Source organism: Eschscholzia californica, unplaced genomic scaffold (assembly GCF_041429995.1).
Source record: "Eschscholzia californica isolate CP2 unplaced genomic scaffold, dmEscCali1.0.p SCAF_1, whole genome shotgun sequence".
Classification (NCBI taxonomy): domain Eukaryota; kingdom Viridiplantae; phylum Streptophyta; class Magnoliopsida; order Ranunculales; family Papaveraceae; genus Eschscholzia; species Eschscholzia californica.
In genome coordinates this window covers 33,104,656-33,132,430 of record NW_028238198.1, presented here as the reverse complement: position 1 = coordinate 33,132,430, position 27,775 = coordinate 33,104,656, and the positions used below count along the sequence as shown (strand labels likewise).

General features: G+C 35.4%; 3 pseudogenes; all 3 read left to right on the top strand.

Annotated features, from left to right (window-relative positions):
• The first annotated feature begins 2,709 nt into the window (after positions 1-2,709).
• On the top strand, positions 2,710-5,855 carry LOC147566223 (uncharacterized protein At5g49945 pseudogene; annotated as a pseudogene).
• Positions 5,856-16,622: 10,767 nt separating this feature from the next.
• Positions 16,623-20,530, top strand: LOC147566222 (uncharacterized; annotated as a pseudogene).
• Positions 20,531-26,787: 6,257 nt separating this feature from the next.
• Positions 26,788-27,684, top strand: LOC147566221 (uncharacterized; annotated as a pseudogene).
• The last annotated feature ends 91 nt before the right edge of the window (positions 27,685-27,775 follow it).

The following is a 27,775-nucleotide window of genomic DNA, read 5'->3' as shown; positions in this document are numbered from 1 at the left end:
ACAATTGTACTCGGATATCAAGAAAGTCTGAATGATGTGACGTATCAGATGGGATACTAAATTGACACGGGAATCGAGGCATTGCACTTGTTCTAAGTCCAAGTGGGAGTCTGAAGGAGTTGAAGGAGATGTCCTTCGACCAAGGTGACAATGCGAACAATTTGTCGGATAGGACAATTGATGTGGAAGATCATCAAGTCCGATTGATTTAGGGATCGTAGAGTTGTAGCTAGAGACCAACTACGATCGTCGAATTACGAAGTAATTCGCGGCTAACTTCGATCGGATCCTACAACGGGTTACACATAAGAGTGACAAATTGATCTAGGATATGACTAGTGGGAGTGAGATATAATCATGGGAGTGTCCCATAAACATATCTCATAGGCCTAAAAAGGAATTAGGCAAAGATAGTACAAAAAGGCCAAAAACAGGGTTTTTGGGCCTAGACCGGTTCGGGTACTTCTAGGACTCGGATTGGGCTGAATTTTGGAGAGTTAGTTGCTGATATAATAAACATTATATATGCCAATTTTCGTGGTGTTTGGGCACCTCCTCCTGAGGGAATTGAGAAAATACCAATAGTTGCTACTTTCGACTATTTCCCTAAATCTTATTCTAAAGGGTGTTTTAGGAAACCTAAAAGGAGGTGGATTCTTATTAGGGTTCTATATAAACACTCTTAGGGCAGAGAATAAGGTGTGGAATTTCTCTCTAAGCTTTCTTACTCTACCACATCAAGTAGAGAGGAGAAAGTGAGCTAATTCCCATTAACTATCAATCTAGTCAAAGAAGAAGGTGTTCTTCTTTTCCAACCACCATTGGTGTGCTAGCTATACAACAAGGTGGGAGATCAAATTGATTGCTCGTGTCCCAAGTAGAGGAGCTACACTTGAAGCTCTTGGTCTTCTTCAATCAATTCAACTAGTTCGAGGGAATAGCGATTAAGGTAATCTACTATCTCCATTAGATTAATTACTAGTTTTGCATGTGATCCTGGGAATACTAGTGTAGACATTAGATGTCATATTTCCGCTATAAACACTAGTAGAAGGGTGTAAATCCCTACACCTTTGATATTCGGTTCTGTGATAGATGTCCTTGAAGTTATTGCTACACATTCTGTTAAAGCGGATCAAAAGAGGGAAGTAATAGATTTGTTATCCAAGATGCAAACTTTTTAGTTCGTATTTTGTTTACATTTGATGAAGCTTTTGTTGGGAATAACAAATGAATTGTCACAAGCACTACAAAGAAAAGACCAAGATATTATGACTGTCATGGATTTTGTTGAGTCATCAAAATCTAGAATCCAATATGTACGAGATCATAAGTGGTCATCATTGGTCTTGAATGTTTTTACTTTTTGTGAAAAATATAATATTGAAGTTGTTGATCTTAATGGTTTGTACATAGTTCAAGGGAGAAGCAGAAGGAATGCACAACAAATTACAAACTTTTATCACTATCAAGTGGAGATTTTCAATACCATTATAGATATGCAACTTCAAGAATTTAATTCTCGTTTCACTGAGAAGAATATCGAGTTGCTCCGTTATATGGGATGTTTGAGTCCATCTAGAGATTTTGCCCTTTTCGACAAAAGTAAGTTGATGAGTCTTGCTAAATTTTCGTCAGATTTCAATAGTCTTGACACTATGCTACTTAGTGCTCAGCTTGATAATTACATTTACGATATGAGGCAAAATGATGATTTCTCAAATTTAGATGGAATTGGAGCTCTTGCTAGAACATTGGTGGAAATTAAGAGGGATAAAGCATATCATTTGGTTTATTTACTTATCACTTTAGCACTAATTTTTCCGGTTGCAACTGCCTCTGTTGAAAGAGCTTTTCCAGCTATGAAGCTAGTTAAAACACGCTTAAGAAACATGATAAGTGATGCGTGGCTAATGATAGTTCAGTAGTCTTTATTGAAAAAGAAGTTTTTAGTGAAATTGACAATGAGTCGATTATGCGAACAATTCAAAATATGAACTCTCGTATAGGTCAATTGCGTTTGTAATCGATGTACTAATATATATAATTAATGAATATAAGTATTTTATTAATTATTGTCGCTGCAAAAAGAAAAATTTATTTAGGTCTATAAATCTGCACCCCCTAAGTAGAAATCCTAGATCTGTCCCTGTATTGGCATCTAGTTAAGTGACGACTTGACAATTTTAGGGACTACATATGTTTACGCTACAAATAAGTTATCGTAAATGATAATATGATTTGTTGTAGTGTAGCCACCCACGATAACAAAGACAATTAAGTGACTTGTCACCAACATCGGTCGCAAATATTTTTCATATCAATATTATCCGTAAGCGACGATGTTTTCTACCATTTTTTATTAGCAATAAAACTATACCATCTCTACGGGCTGATATAGTTTTTTAATGTCTTTCCCGATTTTTGAGTTAGAAGATTTGTCTTCATGACACAAAGTAGGTAAACGGCCCAACGGGTATAATATTCTTGTGGCATAATATGGCACCTGATTTGTGAAGGGTATAAAATAATTGTAAAAGGTATAAAATAATTGTAAAAGGTATAAAGATTTAGTAAAGAAAAAATGGGCAAGAAGCTTGAGACATAGAAGGGAATTACTTTATTTAAGATTGCAAAACAATACATTGACTAATTATGTGTTCAAATCGCCCATCTCCCGCAACAACATCTTTATTTTGGCTCTCCAAAATGACTGGATATGGTTAGGTGCGTCGTCGAAGACATCTAGCAAGGCATACCAACGGTGCTGCAAATCACCAAAGTTTAACGAAAATATATTTAGTGTTGCCGTAATATATAAAAAAAAAAATTTACTTACACAACCAAATTTTATAGAACATTTTTCATAGTAGTAAATATAATATATATAACCAACACGAAAAAATGTAGAGTGGGAGAATAGGCTAGATGGGCTATACGTTCATTGTTGTTAAGACATTTCTTAACACAATCATCAATACTACTTTGCTCAAGTGCTGATACTTGTTGATGAAACACTCCCAACATCATAAGTAGTACAATGAACAAAATAACTACATTCAGCATCTTCCTAACAATTTGACCTTCCATATTTTTTTAAAGCAACAAAATACAAATTTTTTGTTCTTTGGCTTTTTGTTCTTGTAACTCTATAAAGTTTGATGCAATGGACTTATTTATACTATGTGAATCCAAATAGATTGCAGTAGTTAAATGTGTGCATAAACCCTTTTGGCTAACAAATCTCCAAGATTATGTCTATTTAAAATAAAATCCACCCTATATGGTAAGATGATAACACATCCTTTTTTACATATTAAGTGTGATTCAATTCTTAGATGGGGCTCTTGGTTATTTTTGACAAGAACTACAAAAAAATGTGCCTTAATACATAAGGCCCACTAACAAAAAATTGTAAAAAAAAAACTAGGGGTGAGCAACGATCGGCCGAACCGACCAGACCGAACTCGACCGAACCAGGCTGAATGGTTTTTAGGCCGAACCGAATAGTATTCGGCTCGGCTCGGCTGAAAAATCGATCAACCGATCAAAGTTTGGTTTGACTTCGGCTTGGGATTTTGAAAACCGCCAAAACCGAACCGACCAAACTACATATATTAATTATATATATATATATATATATATATATATATATATTGTATAAAATAATACTAAAAATAAGTATTTAAAAGTTGAAACTAAATAGTAAATAGGGATTGGAAATTAACAAATGAATATTCTACGGATTGAAACCTTTAATAGAATAAAGAGTTCCATTGAATTACAAGTTTCTATTTGTTTTGTCCTTAAGTGAAAAGCTTAAAATCTAACCTAATTTAATATAGTTTCAACTATTCTTCTTGCTGCCTCCTGTAAGGTGTGAAGTCTTAACATCAAAGCTCCCAATCTCCCATCAAACTAATACACCACTATTCAAGTTTTATATACTTGTTTGACCTCTGTGCATGAAATTTATTTTTTTAAGTTATTTATGTGTCTATGACGGTTACAAGACAATTAGATATATGGTTGTTGAAAGATTTTAGTTATTTTGTGCCTAATACGTTATCTCTTTACGTTTTGATTGGAATTACATTGTTAAACATTATCATTTTCAATAATTTCATTTTTCCCACGTTTTATTTGGTTTATTGTGTTCGGCCGGACCGACCAACCGAAGTCAATCGAACCAAACCGAACCGGGCCGAACGAAGTCGGCTGGCAATTTGATCGGCTCGGCTTCGGCCGGTGATCTAGCCAAACCGCCATTGATTGGTTCGGGTTCGGCCGGACTCTAAATGATCGGCAACCGACCGCTGCTCACCCCTAAAAAAAACTAAATATCGTAATAAAAAGGGTTATTTCCCAAATGACCCCCAACTTTGTGACCAGCTTCCTGCTCAGCCCCCTACTTTATCAAAAATATCCAGATGGTCCCCTTTTTCAGATTCCGTTATAACACCGTTAACTAGTCATTATCTCTCTCTCCTCCATCTCATCTCTTCTCTCTGCCACTTCATCTTCTCGCCACCTCATCATCTTCTCCGGTGAAGGTCGCCGGTCGACCAATTTTTCGGCCGGTGACGACCTTCAGTAATGAAATTTTATTTATTTTCTCTCTCCTCCCTCTCTCTCTCTCTCTCTAAATCACTAGTTTGATACTTGGCAACAGAGAGAAAACGCCTTCTCCTAGAATTATCAATTCCCCAATTATGTACACTGTTCCTCAAGAGTCATTTCAGGAAAATAAACTAAACCTATACAAGAGCTTGATCTAGCTTTACTCTTTCTTCTCTCTCTTGTTTCCTATGAACTTTCTCGATTCTCTGCTTCTGTTGCTGAATTTGAAGGATTCTGAGGTGAAGGTGATGAAGAAGAAGAAGAAGAATCATCCCAATCCGATCTACTTACCAATCTTCGACCACCTTCTCCTCTTCCAACCCTAACTCAATCTGAAACCAAAAAGATCATAAGAAACCCATCAAAGAACAACCCGCGGTGAATTCTCCATCTTCTGATCCGTCTACTAAGAAACCCTCATCATCTGCTTCATTTGATTACTGGGACGAAGATGATTTCGAAGGTATTCCAGTTCAAGAATCTGAAGCAAACCCTAAATCTGAAAACGAAAATGGAAATGGAAATGTTTCTCCTTTAGATCCCGAATCCAATTCAAACCCGGATACCCCACCATCTCAACCCTTTTCTCTTCGTTTGTTCATCGTTGAGATTATCTCTGTAAGTTTTCTTATTATGTTCATTGTGAATTACTTCACTGTAAAGAAAGCAAATGAAAATATTGCTTTAGCTTGGGCCTCTAAATTTGCTACTAAAGATTCAATTTTTGGTAAGAATTTTAGTCTTTTGGGTAGTGGAGTTGGTAAAGATTGCCATTGTTGTTGAAAGAAGGGCAAAATGTTTTCAAATTTTATGCTAGTGGGAGGAGATTTTGTCAAGGATTATTAGCTACTATGGAACTTCAAAGTAGACAGGATTTGATATCTAGGGTTTACAATTTAATTGTTCCTTGTAAAGATGAGATCACATTTGAAGTTTATATGAATGATGATGCAATAGATCATATCATTTTTGGTCTTGCAAAAAAGAAAGCTGCTAAATTGATGCATAAAGAAGTTCCTGATCTTCAAAAATATGCCAATTTGGTCACATCTCCTCCGACGAATCTAAAATGGGTTCATGAGGATTTGACTGTCATCACTGAATCAAAGGAGGTAACAGGAGATTTGATCTCAGATGCAGTTCTTGATCAGGTATAACTATCTATCTGTTACTAACAAGATGTGGTTATGGATGCAGTTCTTATTTCTTTAGGTTTAGTTTATTTTCGTTAAAAGTCAATGCGAATTTGCGTTTTGTTGATGACTTACTTGAATGATCACTCTGGAAGCAGGTTATAAGAGCAAACTGATTCATGACTGCAGACATATATTTTTCATTAAACACTGATTATGAAAGTAATTGAAGATCTAGATCACCGGATCTAGAAAGAGAGAGGAGAGAGCTCTTTTTAAAAAAATATATATTTTTTTTTTAGAGCGAGAGAGGAGAGGGAAAATAAAATATTACTTTTTTTTTTAATGTTTGAAAGTCGTCGGCCGGAAAATTGGCCTGCCGGCGACCTTCGCCGGAGAAGATGATGAGGTGGCGAGAAGATGAGGTGGCAGAGAGAAGAGATGAAATGGAAGAGAGAGATATAATGACTAGTTAACGGTATTATAACGGAATCTGAAAAAGGGGGTCATCTGGGTATTTTTAATAAAGTAGGGGGCTGGGCAGGAAGCTGGTCCAAAGTTGGGGGCCATTTGGGTAATAACCCTAATGAAAACTTAAGTCAAGTCATAATACGGTTCTCTATGCTCCCATCTCGAGGCATACCATATTTTCGCTAATACCTGTTGTTCTTACATATAACCACCTCTTTATCTAACTTTCATCTTCACTCTCATTATCCAAAAAACACAATATTCCCTCTCTTCTCTCCTCTTGTTGACCGGAATTTGGGCCACAAAAACCAATCTCCCCGGAGCTGATATCTTCATCTTCATCTCCTATCTTCTATCAGTCATCTTTTCTCTTTATTCTTCCATCTTCAATATTTTATCTTCTGTCTTCTATCTTCTATCTTTTATCTTCATCTTGTATCTTCATTGTTTTACTTATATTTTTATGGATTCATCTCATTCCAAACCTCTGGCTTGTATTCTCTTTATAGTTTTACTTTTGGTTACTTTTTATCCGAATTTCGTCATTTTCTTTTGACGTTTCTAATTTTCTTCAAACATAAATTTTCGTACATTTTTTATCTTAATTTTGTATTTTTCTCTCATCAGTTTCTGTTTGCAACGTTTTTGTGAAAAAACTGAACAGAAACCACGGTACCACGGTTGTGGGAGAACAATCTTAGATGCTTTCAGTACGAGGTGTTAGCTCATCACATAAGTGCATATGGTTAGAGAAAATACATAAGTGTTCACTGTAACCATTATAAGTTATAAACACTATATTTGAAATTTTTTATTTTTCCTCTTTCTAATATGTTTCCATGATATTTTTATAAATTCTTAACATACACTACTTTATTTATTGGTACTATCTCACATTCACTAAGCACAGCGATGGTGTACGGTACTTAGAGCAAACAAGTAAAATCCTTTTAGATAGACTTCACTTTTTGGAACATTCACGTTTTTGTTTCGAACACTTCCATCTATTTTAATTGCATACTATCCATGTTTTGACCATTTAAATATTTGTTCACAGTATGGAGGGAAATGTGTTATGGATTATTGGGGATGGCACTTCAATTAAAATTCAACAAGATCCTTGGATCCCCAACAACCCTAATCACAGACCTGTTTGTGTAAAAGAACTCCCATCAAATGTATTTTGGGTAGCCGATTTAATCATTCCTCGTACAAACAGTTGGAATCTATCCTTAATCTCAGATTATTTTGACAGTCAAACTATTCTTGAGATTTCAAGAATCAAAATCCCACCAAGATATCAACAAGACAAACTCATATGGTGCAAGACAGAAAGTGGAAAATTCACGACAAAATCCTATTATACAGAAATTAAGGAGCTACCAATTCTTAGTGAAAAGGCTCAAAATTTTCCATGGAAACAATTTTGGAAGAGGAAAGACATGAAACCAAATGTTCAAATATTCATATGGAAACTGGTTCACGACGGATTAGCCAACCTAAGTAATATAGGAAAGAGACAAGTACAAATACCTCAAGGCTGCCGGATGTGTGATTCCGATGAGAGTGAAACAGTGGAACACCTATTTGGTAGTTGCCCAAAATTTAACCAGCTCCTGCAACTCACCCAAGAAGACGACTTGTCTCAGCCCAACATAGATCCAGTAGGTAGATTAAAGAGAATACTCGAACATCATCAAAACAGAGACTACAAATGGTATTTAACTACTTCGATTATGTGGAATTGGTGGAAAATGAGAAATGAACTTATCTTTAATAACACTCAACCGGATCTCCAGAGGTGCTGGTGGAATACTCGAGAAGAACTCAGGTATAATCATACTCAAGAACCCTCCCTTTCCACTAACAGTTTCGAACATGCAGATAATTGGTGCCCGCCTCCCTCGTGTAAAATCAAAATTAATTTTGATGGTTCCTTCAAAGAAACCGGAGCTTCGAGTGCAGTTGTTTCGAGAGATGAGAATGGAGAAATTATAGATGTAAGAACAGAAGTCTTCTCGCCGGTGTCGCCCCTCCATAGCGAGATGATAGGGTTCCGGTCGGCTGTGGAATTGGCGGAACTACAGAAAGAGGCGTCTTATATTATTGAGGGTGACACTAGGGTTTTATTAGAGTTGATCTCAGCTGCTGATCCGTCGATCCCATGGAGACTCCTGCATGAGATCAACGATCTCAGGGCGCGCACGCGTCTCCTTGATGTTTCCCTAGCATACTGCCCGCGTGTCAACAATCGGCTGGCCCATGAGCTGGCTTTTTCTTCATCCCTACTCCCGTAATTTGGCTTGCTTTCTTTGTTAGTCCTGATGTTAACTTCAGTGTTGCGTATCACCCCTTCGTGAAAACGATTCGGGTTAACTTTGTAACCTTGTTTAATGGAATAGTATTTTATTTGCTCAAAAAAAAAAAAAAAAAAAATTTGTTCATAGTATTCCTTAATTATGTGTTACTGATCTCTAACCACTTGCGTTCTCAAATTTTAACGGAGGGAGATAAACACAACTAATGACTCACAAAAGAAGAACAAACAACTAGTATCCAAGAAAGATAAAAGTTTGTTGTTTTTTTTAGTTGAACTGGATAAAAAAAATGGTGGCCAATACGCGGACAACCGATTTTTTTATGTGGACAACTATCTTATGTGGATAACCAGAAAAATTAAAATTTTTATATAGACACCAATTTTTATGGGGACAATTCTATAGAATTAACACAAAGGTCCTTGCATTTATGAATAATTTTGTTTAAAGATTTTATCTTTGGAATGTTTAAAACCCTAACTGAACCAGTTCTCTCTCTCTCTCTCTCTCTTCATGTGTTCTTTAGTAGGAAAAAGAATTTGAGTTTCATGTGTTTTTAGTAAAAAAAATTTATGTATGTAGGTAAAAGGGACTTCTGCAACTGCTAGTCTCAAAGATTCTCGTAGTTCACTAAGGGGGTCAGTCTAAGACGAAGCTCTTCAAACAACAAGACAAATATGGTCTCGAAACCCCACTGCCACTTCCTCCATCACTTCCTTTTCCGCTACTTCTCCCAGATGAAGCTCCTTGTGCTGAGAGTGACTGCAAAATTTGCAATGGGAGAAACATAAACATATTAAAACTGCTTTGTTTGACCACAATTTCATGAAATCCGTGATTAAAATATTTATATTTGAAGCTCAGAAGATGATGTTTCTGCGTATGTGACTGTAATCATCTCTCTCTCTCTCTAAGATGAAGATGTCCGGAATTAATCACAATTCTCATGATTCTAGGATATTAAAGAGGAACTTTTGGATTGCTGATATTTTTGTTTTCATAGATTGCTTTAACTTTTGATTAGGTTTACAAACTATTATTAATACTGAACTGAATTGTTTATTCTCTTTTTGTTATTGTAATGAAATTGATGATGAAGTTGAGATTATTAGTACAAGAATTAATTAGTTTCTCCCTATCAGGATGATTATCAAAAGATTATGAAATTGATGATACTAATAGTTCATCTTATTTTCTCCCAATCAGGATGATTATCAAAAGACCATATCTTGTTCAAATGTGTTAATGGTGGAATTAGTAGAAAATTCTCTCTCTCTATAAAGACTAACACGAAGAGGAAGATTAGGTTTTCTTTTTATTTTTAATGTTTTTGTTTATGGTCCTCATATAATTATTGTTTTAACTTTTAAGGCTTCGTGGAGTTGTCCCCATATTAAGTCAAAGTCTAGTAAATCGCCCGTAGTTGACCCACACCGGGTCCAAAAATAGTTGTCCGTCTAAGAAAAACGGTTGTCCACGTATTGGCCACCAAAAAAATTTGTTAGTACAATGCTAATAGAGCGAGCAAAATAGAATATCCTATGTATATTTTTATAGATATTACCACTAAAACCCAGAAATTGTGTCTCACCGAAATTGTTTAGTGTGTTAAGCATTTTAAATTTATTGTAGGAACGATGATGATATACCAAACAAACTCGAAAATATTTTATTTATTTTTATAAATGTCACCACTAAAGGCCACACTTAGTGTATTTACTCGAAAATTCCATAAAGTTTTTATCTTATCTTTCTATTCCTCTCTCCTTCAAATACGTTTGTATCGTGTTTATGAAAATGCTTGACATAAACCATTGTTTTTTAACATTATTGTTGCTATAAAATCAAGTAAACAAGGAAAAACAAAAAGAATAGTAAACAATCACATAGAACACAAGAGATTTATGTGGTTCGGTTGGTGAAACCTACTCCACAACGACAAAGATGAGATGATGTTAACTTTGATAAGAATGACAAGCTACACAAGGTATCCGTGAGAACGAACAAGATACCCCTAGGATTTTAGTTTATATAGCCACTAAAACTCTAATTCCACCGACACACCGCTTCTTCCCCTCTCTTTCTAATTTCCGAAATACACAAGAGTACCGCTAACAATAATAACCGAGATAACATACAACTTGCCTCGCGTACCAGCTATGCCTTGGAGTCCTTCTATGCATACCAGCTCTGCCTCGAAAATCAGCTCTGCTAACGGTGAAAAATTCCGCATTGAGGACCATTTCCTTGTAAGTGGGTTGGCGCGTCGGAATCTGAGTTAGATACCAATCCATATTCAAGACACTTTCAACAATTGTCTCACCTGCGCTCATCACAACATGGGAGTACATCAAATTTTTTGTTTAATTGAGCAAACATGTAAATGCTTACGATGAACAATATATTTTAGTTTCTTATTTTATCTTTTCTCTCCTTCAAATTCGTTTGCTTCGTGTTTTTAGATTTGCTTAACACGCACCATTATATTTTACGAGCAATGTCTCATATGCACTCAGCACAACAAGGGAGTATACCACATTTGTGGGTTACGTAGAGCGAATATGTAAACTGTTACTGTAAACTCTTGTCTTTGCAATATTTATGATTTCGTTACACACGATTTTAAAATGCTATTTACATATAATTCATTCATATAGTTTAACGAGAAATATCTATTTTTCGGTTTCTCTCTCTAAGAATTATGTTTTTTAGCAAATCTTGATTTTAATGAACAAATTGACTGGTACAGTAACCATTTTTAGATGTGTTGTCAGTATAATGTTACAGAGAGCAAACTCCAAATGGTTTTTTTCATTTTCATAAATGTTTCTACTAAAGCTCCCACTTATTTGTGAATTACAAAAATTACTATAATAGAAAAACTTGTCATATATTGATGTTTTCTGTAGAGTATTTTTCTTATTTGTCTGATGATTGGTGTAAGTTAATGAAGCCACTTTGATATTTGTGCACAATATATAGATTGTTAGTTGATGCCATAGAAAAGGGAGGATGTGTTTTAAGTCCAAAATGGAATGATCAATGGGTCTAGAACCCAAAGATAATCTAAAATAGAAAATAAATTCACTTAGAGTAAATTACATGTTTAACCTTTAATTTTTTATTACTACCTAACCAATCCTAAGTTAAAAAAAAACTCAAATTATAGATTCACTAAATTATTTCCTCAAAAAAGAAATTTCCTTCCACAACAAAAGTTTCTTTTTTCACTTATCGTAATGACCAAGCTTTTAGTTATACCTTTTTTATACAGATTTGGTTAACATAATATAATTTCAGGAGAATTGTGTCAGAATAATTAAGATGCTAGAGAAATATAAATATTGCAGCAGAATCAATGAAATGCTAGAGAAACATAATTTAAGACATGTGCAGGAGAATCAATGAAATGTTAGAGAAATATTAAAAATTTGGTTAACGTAATATAATTTCAGACAAATTTTGTTACAATCAATAAGATGCTAGAGAAATATAATTATTGCAGGAGAATTAAAGAAATTCTAGAGAAAAAAATGGTCATTCTTCTTAAATAAATTTTTTAGAATGTTGTTAGAATCAATAAGATGCTAAAGAAATGCAATCCTAATTTCAGAAGAATTTATTTTTGTAAGTATATTATTGAATTTTTAAAATAAATAAAATGCTAGAAAAAAATTTGAGAATTTTTTATATATAAGAATGTTGTTAGAATCAATAAGATGCTAGCGAAATAATAAAATGGTTATTAACCTACTTCTAACATATTCATAACATATGCTAATAGAATGCTAGTAAAATACTGAAAATGTAGCAAAAACAAATTCAGTTTATATTTTTTATGAGAACAAGATTATAGTGATAGAGATCTCGAAAGTCACTGTGTACGAAAAAGTGTTACATTTTAAGTTTGTTGTTATAATAAAATAATTTTTTACAAGATTCTAAGTTTAATCGACATGTATACAATTTTCTTAATGATTTCCAAGGAAAAATATGTTTTAGAGATGGAAATATCGAGGTAGAGATAAAAAGTCAATCACATATTCACAATTTCTTCAAGTTCGAAGAACATAAAGTTAAAGAGGGAGAGGAACTCGTTTTGGATAATGCTACTCAGACTTACAGACATAGTCAAGAAAGTAGGCACTTTGAGAGTGTGGGTTTTATTCAACTTTACCAAAGTAAAAGTGATTATCCACTCCTTTTAGGTAAATCACTATTGTCATGGTAGGTTACTTTAGACAAATATAAGTTTTGGAAATAAACATTGACAATAAATATCCACCATAAATATTTCTCTTCAAATTTATGGAAAATATAAATGTATTAACTCAACCATTAGAAACTTTTGGTTTACAGATGGTTAAATATATATTTATGAAAGGGTAAGAATAGGAGGAAATAAATGGCTTGATGCATGGGACCCACTAAATAGTAAACTTTTTGACTTATTTTTCATTTTCTGTTTATTTTGGTTTTATATTATTTATTAATTTAGGAGTGGATATATGACTAATTAGCCCCCTATTTTTGGCTCTTAAACTCACAAATCTATGTTCAGTACAATTTTCTTCTTTGTCTTCAACAATGGCAAGAGTTTTTTGGGTAAGATGAAAAGGAGAAAAGGAAGAAGATACCCAACCAGTGAGAATCAACACACCTAAATAACTGAAGAGCAAAAGAAGATTTTCATTGTCACGACTCTATTAATTATTAACTTTATTAATTTTAGTGAGAGCAACACAAGTTATGTACAAGGGAATATAAATAATGAGAATGAAAACAATTTTGTTCAAGACAACTTTAAATTATTACTTAATCAGAAAATTGTTGAAAGTATTGTAAGATATTTTTTATCGAAATGTTATTTGACAGCTAATGTATTTGTCCAAAGTAAAAGAAAAAAATGCAGAAACAATTTTTTTCTTCACAAGACAAATCAATAAAGTGTTTTAGCCAAAATGCTAGAGCAAATTAATGTGTCTGTCAAATGCAAATGGTGAAATATAGAATATATATCTATTTTTTCTCAAAACAAATTAAAAAAACGCCTAAACCAAAATATTATATGTGTCTTACTGGGTTTGTCAAATGCAAAGGGTTGGTTGTATGACATATTTGCACTAATGCACAAGACAATGCATTAGTGTAAATGTTATTTTTTTAGTTAAGATCTTTGTCAAAAGTAAAAGAAAAAAAAAATGCAGAACACATTTCTTTTTTCACAAGACAAATTACAAAATGCATTAGCTAAATATTATTTATACAAAAAATAATATGGGTAACATATTAATTTTTGGCACATGACAAATAAGAAAATACATTAATATAAATGTTATTTGTCTGTTAATGTGCTTGAAAAAAACAAAAGAAAAGATACTGAACACATTTCTTTCTGCACAGGACAAATTACAAATTGCACTGGTCAAAATATTACTTGTCTAATGGGTTTGTCAAATACAAAGAGTAATATGCATAACATATTAATTTTTGCACAAGACAAATAAAATGCACGAATCTAAATGTTATTTGTCTTTCAACAAAAAAAATGTTATTTGTAAGTTAATGTGTTTGTCAAATGCACCAACATTTCATTGATTCATTCTTCCTTTTCTTTTATTTAGATCTTTTATTTAGATTTTCTGAATTCCTTCTTCAATTACGACATAAATGAAATGTTAAATTCTTGAGTAGTCTACTTTCCTTCGAATGTTGAATCCCCTTAAAAGAATACCTTGGAATTCATAAGGAATTTACTTGTCTATGTATCATTCAATTTGATTATGGTAGGGTGCACATCATTATTTTCTCCACAAGGCAAACGAAAGTGCTTAAGCCAAATTATTCTCAGTTAATATTTTTTACAAAAGCAAATAACAAAATGCAAAACATATATGCAAACAAGTTTTGAGCAAAAACGAATTTGAACATAACATAATGCTCAAGTGAAAAAAATTTCGTCATCGAATCAGTTGGGATATTAAGGCTGCTACACAGAATTTCCTAAATTTTTTTCTTTTGTAAGTCTAAACTACAAAACTGAAAAAATAAATGATAAGAATGAAATAAAAACCTTAACTTTACATTCACCCTAGACATAATAAAATTGTTTTATAAGTTAAGCTCAGCCATAGACTATATACTTTAATGAAGGAGAAAGCCATATGTAGCATCTTGTGAAGCATCAGTTACTACAACATAGGCATATCCAACATGGGCTTTCCAAGCTGCACATAATCATATTAGGATCACAAAATACTCCACTAGTCTAGGTGGATGTTGTTATGTGAATAATTTAAAACGGTTCATCCAAATGAAAAGAAAATTCAACAAAAACAATGGCCTAATTTACTAAGACAATAATATATAAATACGGGTGTATCAGTGTGTTCGTCGTATTTGCGATCCCTCGGTTAGATCTTATTTCACTCACCATGTTTGATAACTCGTATAGGTACCGCATATTAATACGTGTATGCGTTATTTAGTTGTCATGTTACACAGACTAAGTGCGACTGAATTTTGAATCGGTTATGGCTCAGAAGAAACTCATGTCAAAAATAAAATAATAGTGAAACGTGAGTATACCTTGGGTTTTTGCATAAAGCTTAAAAAATAACCTATCTTGAAGGATATAGAAGAATATTTATCATCTGTCTCTCCCAGGGCCGGGCCTGGGCCCAAAGCAGGCAAAGCCTCGCTTTGGGCCACCACACAATAGGGGCCACATTTCAATAAAAAAATTTAAAAGCATTCCCACATCTTATTACATGTTAGCTAGAATTTGAGGGCCCCAAAATTCTTAAAACAACTAATGGGTCACATTTTAAAACACAACTCAAGCCCACATTTTTCAAAACATTACCTGGGCTGCTCATTCCCAAAATCTATTTCCCTCCCTTTCCATTACTTCTCAAATTAATCACAACGCCTAGAACCTAAGCTCCGATACCACTGTTAAAAAGGTTGTGAGTCTTAAACACTCGATTTGAACCTAAAGTCGAATATCAAACAACACGAAGATGAGCAACTTTGTAGATAGATTTATACTTAGAGATGAATTAATTACAACTACTTCTCTCTAAATAAGGAGATACCAATTATGAACAACCTTTCTCTTATACTAGGAGAAATACTATCAACTCTCTCTTACAAAAGGAAAGACAAATATTTAGAAGAAACTAAACTCTCTTTCTAATACTAACTTAGTTTATCTTCTCTTGGCTTGTTTATGAGATGGAATGGATAGGATGGAATGGGATAATCTTGAGTTGAAGTACTCCATCTCCTTTTACAGTGTTGGAGGAGAAATATGGTGTGGACACCTCAACAAAGAGGTGTCTCATAAGCTCATGGTGTTCTCTTGAGAGATAGCCACTTCAAATGGTAAGAGACTTATCACCAAGGTGAGATGTCTCACTCACAATGGGTGTTCCATATTGTTGACACCTCACATGTATTGTTGACACCTTACTTGGATTGTTGACACCATTGCTTAAGGCCGCGACTTTGGGGAATAAAGAAAATTCTCCGGGGAATAAATTCTCGAGGGAATCCAGATTGTTTTGAAAGTTCTCCGGGGAATAAATTTTTATGGGGAATACAGAATACATTTTTTTGAAAGTTTTCCTCCATCTCATTTGTTCTCTCCGCCACTTCATCTTCTCGCCACCTCATCATCTTCTCCGGTAAAGATTGCCGGCCGGCCAATTCTCCGGCCAGTAATACTCCATAAGTATATAACTATGAGATAAACACCTTAAATTGATTAAGGGTAAGATATTAAAATTAAAAAGAAGTACGAAAAAACAGAGAATAAAGAAGAGATACTCCAATACATACTCCATTCCACTTTCTATCTCTCTCTCTCTTCTCAATTATACATACTTTCTCTTTCTAAGTTTTTTCTCTTTCATCTTCAACCTTCTCATTCCCCCCCCCCCCCCCCCCCCAACCCCCAACCCACCCCCCACAAACTTGTTTCTATATGACATTTCAAAGGAAAAAGAGCAAAGAAACTGAAACTTCGTCACTAAAATCCCAAAATCAAAATCTCATTACTCTCTTCTTCTTGCCATTAATGGCGTCTGGTTGGGTTAAAGCACTACAGTGTAAATCAAGAGCTTTTGAAGATGTTTATGTTCATAGTCCTAAACATTTAAACAATCTTCTTGATTCTTCAAGTTGTAGAAAAACTGCTCAAAATCTTAAAGATGTAGTTAAAACCAACAAAAAAAAACATAGAAAATCAAACCCACCTTCACAATCATCATCAAATAAATCAAAACCCATTTCAAGATTTCACTCAAAATCAACAAAATCTGAACCACCCATTTCAAATCATTCAACACCACCAACAACAAATCGAGTTCTTCATCGAACCGGTACAGGAACTCGTTCAGCTCGGTCATCAACTCGTTCACCATCCGACTAGTTCTTTCCTACCCTTACCGAATTACCAGAAGGTCATCCATCTCGGAACGTCGTCGAGATAATCTTCCATACAAGTTGGTCTCCTAAAGCATTTTCCGGCCGGATCGAGATGATTTTCAAGGTTCAAAATCTGCCCAAAACTGTTGCCCATTTTGAAGAATACAGAGAGATTGTGAAGTCCCGGGCAGTAATACCAGTAAAGAAGATGATGTCCGGTGCATGGCTGACGGTAATGAAGTTGAAACCTCTCTCTCTAGATCTGTTCTAGAGAGAGAGGAAAGGGAAAAAAAATTGGAGAGAGAGAGAAAAGAGAAATTATTATTTTTTTTTATGTTTGAAGGTCGCCGGCCGGAAAATTGACCGGTCGGCGACTTTCGCCGGAGAAGATGATGAGATGGCGTGAAGATGATGTGGTAGAGAGAGGTGATGAGATGGAGAAGCCTTTTTTATAGCATCTTCTAAAATTAGAAGCCCCTTAGCAATAAAAAGAAACAGAAAAAGTCAATCTAATTTGACTAGTTGTAAGAAAAGTCTTTATTCCCCGGAAAATTTTCTTTATTCCCCAAAGCCGCGGCCTTGCTTAATGTAGACACCTCGTGCCTAAACAAAATAACTTTACTCCTCATCACCATTTTCAACAAGTATGTGATTACATTTTACAACTCAAAACCAATTGACAATGAATAGAGAGAACATAGACAGTATATTCTTTGTTGTTAGATACCCGTTCTCCCATTGCGACTATTTCCATAACAGTACAGAAATTAAAATAGAAGTAATTAGATTTAGCCATTGATGAAATAAGAGAAATTGAGAGAATAATTGAGGGAGGTAATGAAGGAGGATTAGAGGGAAGGGTTAGAAATTAGACACATGTCATGCTACTCATGAGTCATGTCTTACTCATCATTTTCATAGAATTTTGTCCAAGTCATATTGATGTATTATGTAATAGAGATTTTTCTTAAGCACTATACAAAGTCTAAAGTGCAACAACGAGTTTAAAAATACAAAATGAAAAGAGGAGGTTGTATTAAACAAATCTCAAAAGAGAAAAAAAAAACGAAACGTAAAAGGCATTTTCGGTAAACACTGTATAATATCTATTATGCGAAAGGAAATTTAAAAAATGCTAAATGAAAATAAGACTCTAGATTAAGCAAACCTCAAAAGTGGATGGAATAAAATGTCAAGACATTTTTCAATAAAGCATCGTACAAAAAGTTTAATATGCTACAAGAAACTTTTAGATACAAAACGAAAAGAAAGTCTGCACAAAACATACCTGGAGTTTAAAATTGGAAATAAGGCGTTGCACAAAATAAACCTCAAAAGAAAAGGAGATTAAAGTCCATACATTTTTTTTGTAAGCATTGTAGAAAGACTAATATGTAACACGAAGTTTAAAAAATACGAAATAAAAAGAGGAGGCTGCATTAAACAAATCTCATATGAGAGAAGGTGAATTGTAAAGACATTTTCCGTAAGCACTCTACAAAATCTCATATGCAACAAGAATGTAAAAGATGCAAAATGAAAAAGGAGGCTGTAATTAACAAACCTCAAAAGTGAAAATGTCAAAACATTTTCTATGTATTGTACAAAGTATAATATACAACAAGAAATTTAAAAATGAAAAAAAGAAAAGAAGATACTGCACAAAACAAACTTGGAAAGAGAAGGAAACGAAATATTAAGGCATTTTTCGTAAGCATTGTACAAAGTCTAATATACAACAAGAAGTTTCAAAAAGAAAAATAACACGGGTGATAATGGCAAAAGACTAAAAACCTATCTTTTTTTTATGTTTGGACTTTAAATTCTATTTGGGTTCGATAAACCAGAATTTCATTCATAAAAGGATTACAATCCAACAAATTACATAGTTTTGATAGTTTTGACTCCTTTGAGTATAACATAGATTTACTAAAGTAAATAACAACATGAAACTCACAAAAGTAAAGACAACATGAAGGAAAAGGAGTACAAGATAACAAAATAAAAATATCCTAAAGATCACAAATTAAGGATCCAAAAAATCACGAAGGAGACCCTAAAGGTCGTGAATTTTATTATCTATTATATTAAAACAGGTCGGTCGGTTATCCAGGGGATAAGTCTGGCCGTCCATTTTATTTTAGAAATTTGGTTGGAGTCTGATCCAACGGACGATAATTCATGAATAAAAACCGTTTAAACCGTTTAAACACATTTTATAATTACATAAATATTTTTGGGGGGATTAAGTAAAAGTACCCCACCTTCAGAAGAGAGAGAAAAAAGGAGAGGTTGTGCCCTCAAATCTCTCCACTAATCCTCACGGTTACTCTTCAAGAGAGGTAAATTGGTTTTCAAAATCGATTTTAAAACTCCCTGTATCTATGTTAAAATTTATTCCAAATATTCTAATACTCAAAAATTGTTCACAAAGAAACTACTTTTCCAAAAAAACTTTTCACCATTAATTTAATTTGGATTGTTTCTGTATGGTTGAAGATAATAAGAAATATTCGGTTTAACGGCGTTAGCCAAGAGGGATCTTCCCCGTCCGGAGGACGGGGAGGAAACCTAGTACATAAATATATGTAATCAGTATTTGTGCATTGATTCTCGAGTAAGTTGAAGCCCTTTTTGCTGTTACTGTATATGTTACCACCAATATCTCCGTCGGCAAAACCTTTTCTCCTTCTTCTGTTTGGTGATTTGGGTGTTGATTTAATAAAGTTTTATCTTCTTCTTCAACTTCTTGATTCCGTATCGAATCCATCATATCGAACAAAAGGGAACCCTAAACCCACAATTCAAGAAAAACTGTATACCCAACAACAGAAAAACTGAATTGAAAGTACAGAGAAATCGAAAAAAGTAATAGGTTTTCTTATTAACTATGAGAAACTAAACCAAATCAAAGAGAGTGAAGATAAGAGAAGAAAAAGAAAGAAAACAAACCCTAGATTAAAAGCCCTCTTTTGCCTTGAGAATCTGAACTTCTCATACAAAGAGAGAGAGAGAAAAAAATTGATTTTCTCATCCAGCAATTACAATTACAACAAAATAGGTGAGAACCAAGCCTAGACCCGAAAGCAATACACTAATAGTAGGAAGGAAAAAGAAATTCCGGCGAGGTTGTCCCTTCGTCTGAGGAAATTCAAGATCTAAAACGAGTTTCTCTCTGTGAAAGTAGTTTTTGAGAGAAATAAGAGTATTTGGGTTCTATTTGGACCTTATGCCCGTGACCCATTGAACCCTCAAAGTCGCATTGTCTCACTATACAACATTTTATTAGGATTGATATATGTTTTATATGCCACTGACATATTGCTTATTTTTCTCTTATTCAATTTAATTAACGTGTATAAAAGTATGTTTGTTAATGATGACGAAAATTAGATATCCCAGCTATCACACATTAATGATCAAATTCTTAACTACTCCACCTCTCAACTCTGGATTGCTTTAATGAATGTTCGTGGGAATGGGGGTGCTGGAAGATTGTTCAACGACCACATTAATAGTGGGCAAGTATCAGGGGTGGATCCATGGCGACGGTCTTAGGAAACCAAGAAGTAACCCGGTAGTGCTACTTAATCTCAGCTCAGAACTGTGGGAAGGAGACAACCAACCCGGCCACTATTGGAAAGGACAGAGTCTTTTATGGTGATCCCACAACAGACATGCAGGAGTAGGACAGAAACCGTCTAGGTACGACGAACGACCACTACAATTACTTTTCCATTAATTTCCTTTATAATAAGGTCGTTAGGCAGGAGTGTAGCGCTACAAGTTACAGCTTTCATCAATAAAATAATGCTTTTCCAAAACAAGTGTTATACAAGAAGGAGTCCTAGTTAAACTCACAAGGACAACCCTGGTAGCTAAAGCAACGACCAGGGGCCCAAAATGATAGCCCTGATAGCGAAAGCAATGACCAGGGGCCCTAAGGAGGAGTCCTAGTTAAACTTACTTTGCTTCGGCAAAACGGATAGTCCTGGTAGCTAAGGCGACGACCAAGGTAGTCCTAATTAAACTGAAACTTTGCTCGAGTAAAACTGGCAACCCCCGATAGCAATAACTACGACCAGGGGTCCTAAGGAGAAGCCCTAGTTAAACTTACTTTTCCAAGGAAAAACGGGTAGGCCTGGTAGCTAAGGCGACAACCAGGGGGCCTAAGGAGGAGTCCTAGTTAACCTTACTTTACTCGAGTAAAACGTGATCCCCCACCGGGGGTCCAAGGAAAGGCCTTAGTTAACGTAATGTATACCGACAACCCTGATAGCGAGAGCGACAACCAGGGACCCAAGGAGAAGTCCTAGTTAAACTAGTTGTGCTCAAGCTGACGAAACAACCCTGGTAGCTAAGGCGACGACCAGGGGTCCAAGGAGAAGTCCTAGTTAAACTAGTCGTGCTCGAGCCGACGAAACAACTTTTAGGGACTTTTACGCTAAGTCTGATATGCGTTATAGTGAACTATTTAGCATAACTAACATCCACGACGTAAAGCGTAAATAAATAAGTAAATGCGCGCGATAAAGTAAATCAAGCACATATGGATCCTAGTATGGCCTCTTAGTCGTAAAAGATCTAATCTCTTTAGGATTTCTTCTTGTTTCGCCTTTTGGTTCGCCAAGATTTCCATCTTTGAACCTCCATTGATTTCTCCCACTCGAATTAGGATATCCATCCTTGAGTTTCTTTAGTGGAATCATAGACCCTAAACTCTAATTACAAGACTCAAACGATACGCAAATCGTATAAACTTGAAATTAAAATTACTATAAATTTGCACCCATCCGTGCTTAAAACAAGAATGAAAGAAAAGCTTTCTATGCCCATACTAGTTCCCGCATTCACATCACATGCATTCATATAATATCCAAAGCTAACAATTATATATGCATGATAATCCGGGAGATACTTTTGTCGACATCTCTATGTCACATTACGGACCACCTTAAGTCTAAATTTGAAGAATTCGACTAATGGTGCGTTCCGGTTTTATCCTTTCTGATTTCTAAAATCAAGTCAAGAAAAAACTCTGTTTGGGCTTTTGAAGAGCCCGGGTCAATTTCGCAAAAATTGGTTTGACTCTTAATGATTTCCAAAATCAATTTCAAGAAAAACTTGTTTCGGGCCTCAGGGTGGCCCAAAGCAATTTCGGTAATATTTGGGTGGAACCGGGATGAATAATTGGACTTTCTTCGGAAAAAAAAATCCAACTCGGGTCAAGACCCGAAAAACTTAACCCATAGCCCGAGACCTATCTAGGAATGGCCCGGGACAAGCCTTGGCGAAGGCCCGAGACACTCTCGGTTCAAGCCTATGGGCTTGTCTCGGTTTAGGGCAAGAATATGCCAAATGCAACTTGGCCCGGGCCAGACTAGTTCTGGCCCATAAATAATGGGACGCGTTCTGGCCCTAGGCCAGGACGTGGTACTTCGGCCCAGACGCATCCTAGGACGCGCCTGCCCAAGTATAGGAGCTCCTATCTCAGCCATAGCCGAGATAGTCCCGAGACGCGTCCAAGGACGCGTCTTGGTCACGTCCTAGACGGGACCTGGAACGTGTCCTGGACGGGACCTAGGACGCGTCCTGGACGCAACCCGAGCTTCGGCCTTGGAGTTTTTAGAAACTTCTAAAAACTCCAAGTTTCCTTCCCATTTTTTTTTTCTTTTAGCTTCCAAAGCTTTTGTTTTCTTCTTTTAGAAACTTCCAACAAGCTTAAATTTTGATTTTCAAAACTTCTAAAATCATAAAAATCACAACTCTTCAAGCTTTTGGGAAACTTCTAAAAAACCCAATTTTGATTTTCAACAACTTCTAAAATTATGAAAATCACAACTTTTGAAACTTCTAAAATTTCAATTCTTTGTTATTGAGAGATTTCCAAAATCAATGAAGAACAACTCCTTTGAAAACACTTTTCAATACCGAAATAAATCAAAATTGAATCTTTTGAAACTCTTTTCAATCATCAATCTTGAATAATCAACTTGAATCACTTTGAATCACATTCAAAATTATTAAATTGAATGTCTAAAACCCTTTTAGACAAAACTATCAAGCTAATCAATCATGGATTAGTCCGAAATTTAACAAAAATTAGCTATTTGCAAGAGGCTCTGACGCTACTGTTGGGATATGGAGTCACCTACTAGTGTTGTATGCGGATAACTTGACATCTAATGTCAAACACTAGTACTACCAAGATCATCATGCATTAGCTAATAATCAACTAAGAGTTAGAGATTACCTTAATTGCTAGTTTTCCCTCGAACCTTTCAAGTCGCTTTAGAAGACCAAGAGCTCCAATTGTAGCTCCTTTACTTGGGACGCCGAGTGGTCTACTTAATCTCCCACCTTGTTTATTAGCTAGAACAACAATGGTGGTTTGATAATAAGAAGAACTCCTTCATCTTTATTTGACTAGTTGATAGCTTTTGGAAATTAGCTCATTTTCTCTTCTCTACTTGATGTGGTAGAGTAAGAAAGCTCTTAGAGAAATTTAGTACCGGCCCTGACTTTGGGGGGTCCTAGACGAACATATCGACGGGGGCCCTTTTTAAACGAAAAAATATCTAAAAATAATGTAGTTCATGGGAGTCGAACCTTAGACCTTAGGTTATTGAATCAACTACTCTACTAACTGTAATGTCCAAACAAACTTGATGTATATATACATAAAAAAATACATATAATAATACTATCTATACATAATGTTAGTATAAATTGGGGGCCTCCTAAACTTGGTTGCCCTAGGCAGCCGCCTGGACCGCCTAGGCCCAGGACCGGCCCTGACCAACATAGGTCACAAATAGTTTTCACATCAACATTATTCGAAAGCAAAGATGTTTTTTATTAGCAATAAAACTATACCATCTCTACCCACGGTTATAGTTTTTTAATGTCTTTCTCAGTTTTTGAGTTGGAGATTTGTTTTCATGACCCAAAGTAGGTAAACGAGTATAATATTCATGTGGGATAATATGGCACAAGATTTGTGAAGGGTATAAAATAATTTAAAAAGGTAGAAGATTTAGTTAACCAAAAAATGGGCAAGAAGCTTGAGACATCTAAGGGAATAGCTTTTTTTTTTTGTTAAGAATCTAAGGGAATAACTTTATTTAAGATTGCAAACCATACATTGACTAATTGTGTTCAAATCGCCCATCTACTGTAACAACATCTTTATTTTGGCTCTCGAAAATGACTAGATACGGTTAGGCGCATTGTCGAAGATATTTAGTAAGGCACACCACCGCCGCTGCAAATCACCAAAGTTTAACGAAAATATATTTAGTGTTGCCGTAATATATAAAAGAACTTACTTATACAACCAGATTTTATACAACATATTTTCATAACTGTAAATATAATATATAACCAATACGAAAAAATGTAGTGAGTGGGAGAATAGGCTAGATGGGCTATACGTTGATAGGTGTTAAGACATTTCTTAACACAATCCGCAATACAACTTAGCTCAAGTGCTGATACTTGTTGATTAAACATCCCCGACATCATAAGTACTACCATGAACAAAATAACTACATTTAGCATCTTCCTAATAATTTTACCTTCCATATTTTCTTAAAGCAACAAATACTAATTTCTTATTTTTTATCTTTATGTTCTTTTCCCCTCTATGAAGTTTGATGTAATGGACTTGTTTATAGGATGCTAATATAAATAGGTTGTAGCTGTTAAATGTGTGCATAAACCCTTTTTGATAATAAATCTCCAAGATTATGTCTATTTAAAATAAAATCCAAAAGATTTATGAAATCTTATTTGGTAAGATAATGGAGTAACACTTATCCCTTTAAACATATTGATTATTGAGTGAGATTTTTTGGATAGGGCTCTTGGTTATTTTTTGCGAAAATCCCAAAAAATTGGCCTTAATACTAATAAACCATCGACATATCGCTTATTTTTCTCTTAGTCAATTTAATTAACGTGTATAAAAGTTGAAATGGTTGTTAATGATGTCGAAAATTAGGCATGACAATCTCATGTTCATACAGGTAATGTGACAAAAATGCCAACTCCCCATTTCCCATCTCTTTTGATTCTTATCATTTGAAGCTGGTCCTTCATTTATCTTCATAGGTCAGTGAGATTCTAACTTTTTGCTTTAAGACAATTTGAATGTTAGCAGAAATCCCTATTTTACATTGTCTTGTTGGATTTTCATGAGTTAAGTAGGGACCAAGTGTTTAAACCCAAATAAACATCAGTCTGATGGATGGTTCCACCATCTTCATCTAGTCGAAAGACAACTCAAAAAACAGAGTGAAATGTCACTCTCTATATTGACAGTTTTTGGCATGCTTTAGGATATTTAGGTATTACTATCACTGTTTTCCCATGTATGATGATTGTATGGTTTAAAATATATGAATTCTTGTTTTAACAGTGTAAAGATTTGGACCCTAGTCTCTCCCATAGAGAGATTTACATGTGCCAATCAACCAAATTATTTGAATTGTCAAAATATTGAGATTGCATATCTCTCTTCTCTAATTTTCTCTCAATCAATATTCATGCATATTTCCATGCTTATATTATGAGCTTTTTTATAAGTCCATAAATGAAAGTGCTTTTTAAAAATCTGTTTGAGTCGTTTGGTACGCTACATAAGAAGTGTTTTTATATCTAAAAAAGGTAGGATATGACATTTGGTAAAAAAAATCTAATCTTCGTATTGTAGTTATCAAACAATACGCTTATATCATTACATTAATAAAAAAAAAAATTGTAAATATTAAAAACTAAACTAAAATAATATAAATTTTAAATTTTTTTCATACACATAAAGATCAAAATTTGAGAAATTTAAACTCTATGTAGTGGTGATGGTGGTCAATGATGGTGGACATGTTGTGGTGATGCTTAATGGTGAAGGAATTATGATAGTGATGGTGGTGGTAAAATGGAGGGGGTGTTGGTGGTTAGGAGGTAAAGTTCCAATGACAGTAGTGAAATGGTGTAGGTGGTGGTGGTGGAGTGGTTGATTTGTGGCGATGGTGGTGAAGCGGTTGTGAAATAGTTGTGGTGGTGGTGGAATTGGGGAGAAACTGGAGTGGTAGTGATGGATTTGCACCGAAAGTGAAGTTACGTCGAGAGTCGTGGAGTTGCGGGAGAGTTGGAGAAGCGTCGGCGATAATGGTAGAGTGGTGGTGAAGGTGGTGGGGTGGTTGTAAAAAACATTTGATGGTTGTTGAATAGTTGTGGTGGTGGTGGAGTTGCGGCGAAAGTGGTGGAGTGGTGGTGATGGAGTTGCGCCGGAGGTGGTATGGAAGTGGTGAAGCGTTAGTGATGTTGCTGGTGGAATGGTGGAAGAGGTGGTGGGGTGATGGTCAGAGGTGGTGGAGTGATTGTGGTGGCAGAGGTGGTGTGGTGGATGTTTATTGATGGTGACAAAAGATAAATATTTTACTGTATTTTATTTTCATAGCTAGCTTTTAAAAACCAGCTATGAAAAAGCCATAAAATCGTGGCTTCTGCTTTTTGGTGAAAATGGGCTTTTCAAGCTTAAAATAAGCTACAGCTTTTTTGAACCAAACGCACAAAGTTTTCAATAAGCGCTTAAAATATGCTAAAAGCTGGCTTTTAGCTTTTTTTAAGCGAAACCAAACGGGACCACATTCATTTAGGCTTGTATCTTCTTGTTAATTGTAAGAAAGAAAAGAGGTATACACAGTGATCAAACAAAAACCTTTCTTGAACCACATTCTTTATGGTATCAGAGCAGTAAACATTACGCTCGATCCAAACCCGAATCCTAAAGTCCTTCTCATCATCTCACCGATATGGCAGAAGGTGCAAACAAAGACCTTGCCAGGACTGATGCTAACAGCTCAGACCACAACTCGCCATACTATCTCCACCCCTCCGATTATCCGAGGCAGATGCATGTCAACGACGCCTTGACCGACAACAACTACCTCGATTGGGTCCAAGAGATGGAGAATTTCTTGTTCGCCAAGAACAAGATTGGCTTCATCGATGGAACCATCAAAAGGCCAGAAGCGGACGATGCTAGTTATATGGCATGGATGCGATGCGATGATTAAAGGGTGGTTTACAACAGCCATGGAGAAAGGAATCCGAGGAAGCGTGAAATACGCCAATTCAGCTTCAGAAATCTAGAAGGATCTTAAAGAACGATTCGGTAAAGAAAGCGCGCCGCGCGCATATGAATTAGAGCAGGCTATCTCGAACACTAGACAAGAAGGGATGACCGTTTCAGCCTATTACACGAAATTCCGTGGATTATGGGACGAGATGCAGTCCTTCTTGCCTTCTCCGGTTTGCAAATGCAATAGATGTACCTGTGGCATTGGAAAATCTCTTAGAGAACTCAGGGAAAAGGAGCAGCTTTATGAGTTTCTTATGGGTCTAGATGGTGAGTTCTCCATCATTAGAACCCAAATACTAGCCACTAAACCAATCCCATCTTTGGTAAATGCATACCATCTCGTTGCCGAGGATGAGCAGCAAAGATCCATAATCGACAGAAACCTGTGAATGAAACGATGGCTTTCCAAGCCTCCGCAAAATGCGGCGGGACACCGTACAGGGTCGGTCAGAAAGAAAACAAAGTCCACTGTGATCACTGTGGCAGAGACGGACATACACGAGACGGTTGTTTCAAGATAGTCAGCTACCCCGAATGGTGGAACGTGAAGAATAAACGAGAAAAGTGAAGCCAAAGGCGGCCTGCACAGAAACGAAATCAGACCTGATTACGAACTTGACAAAAGAGCAATACGAGCAGTTCCAGAAGCATTTCGCTGC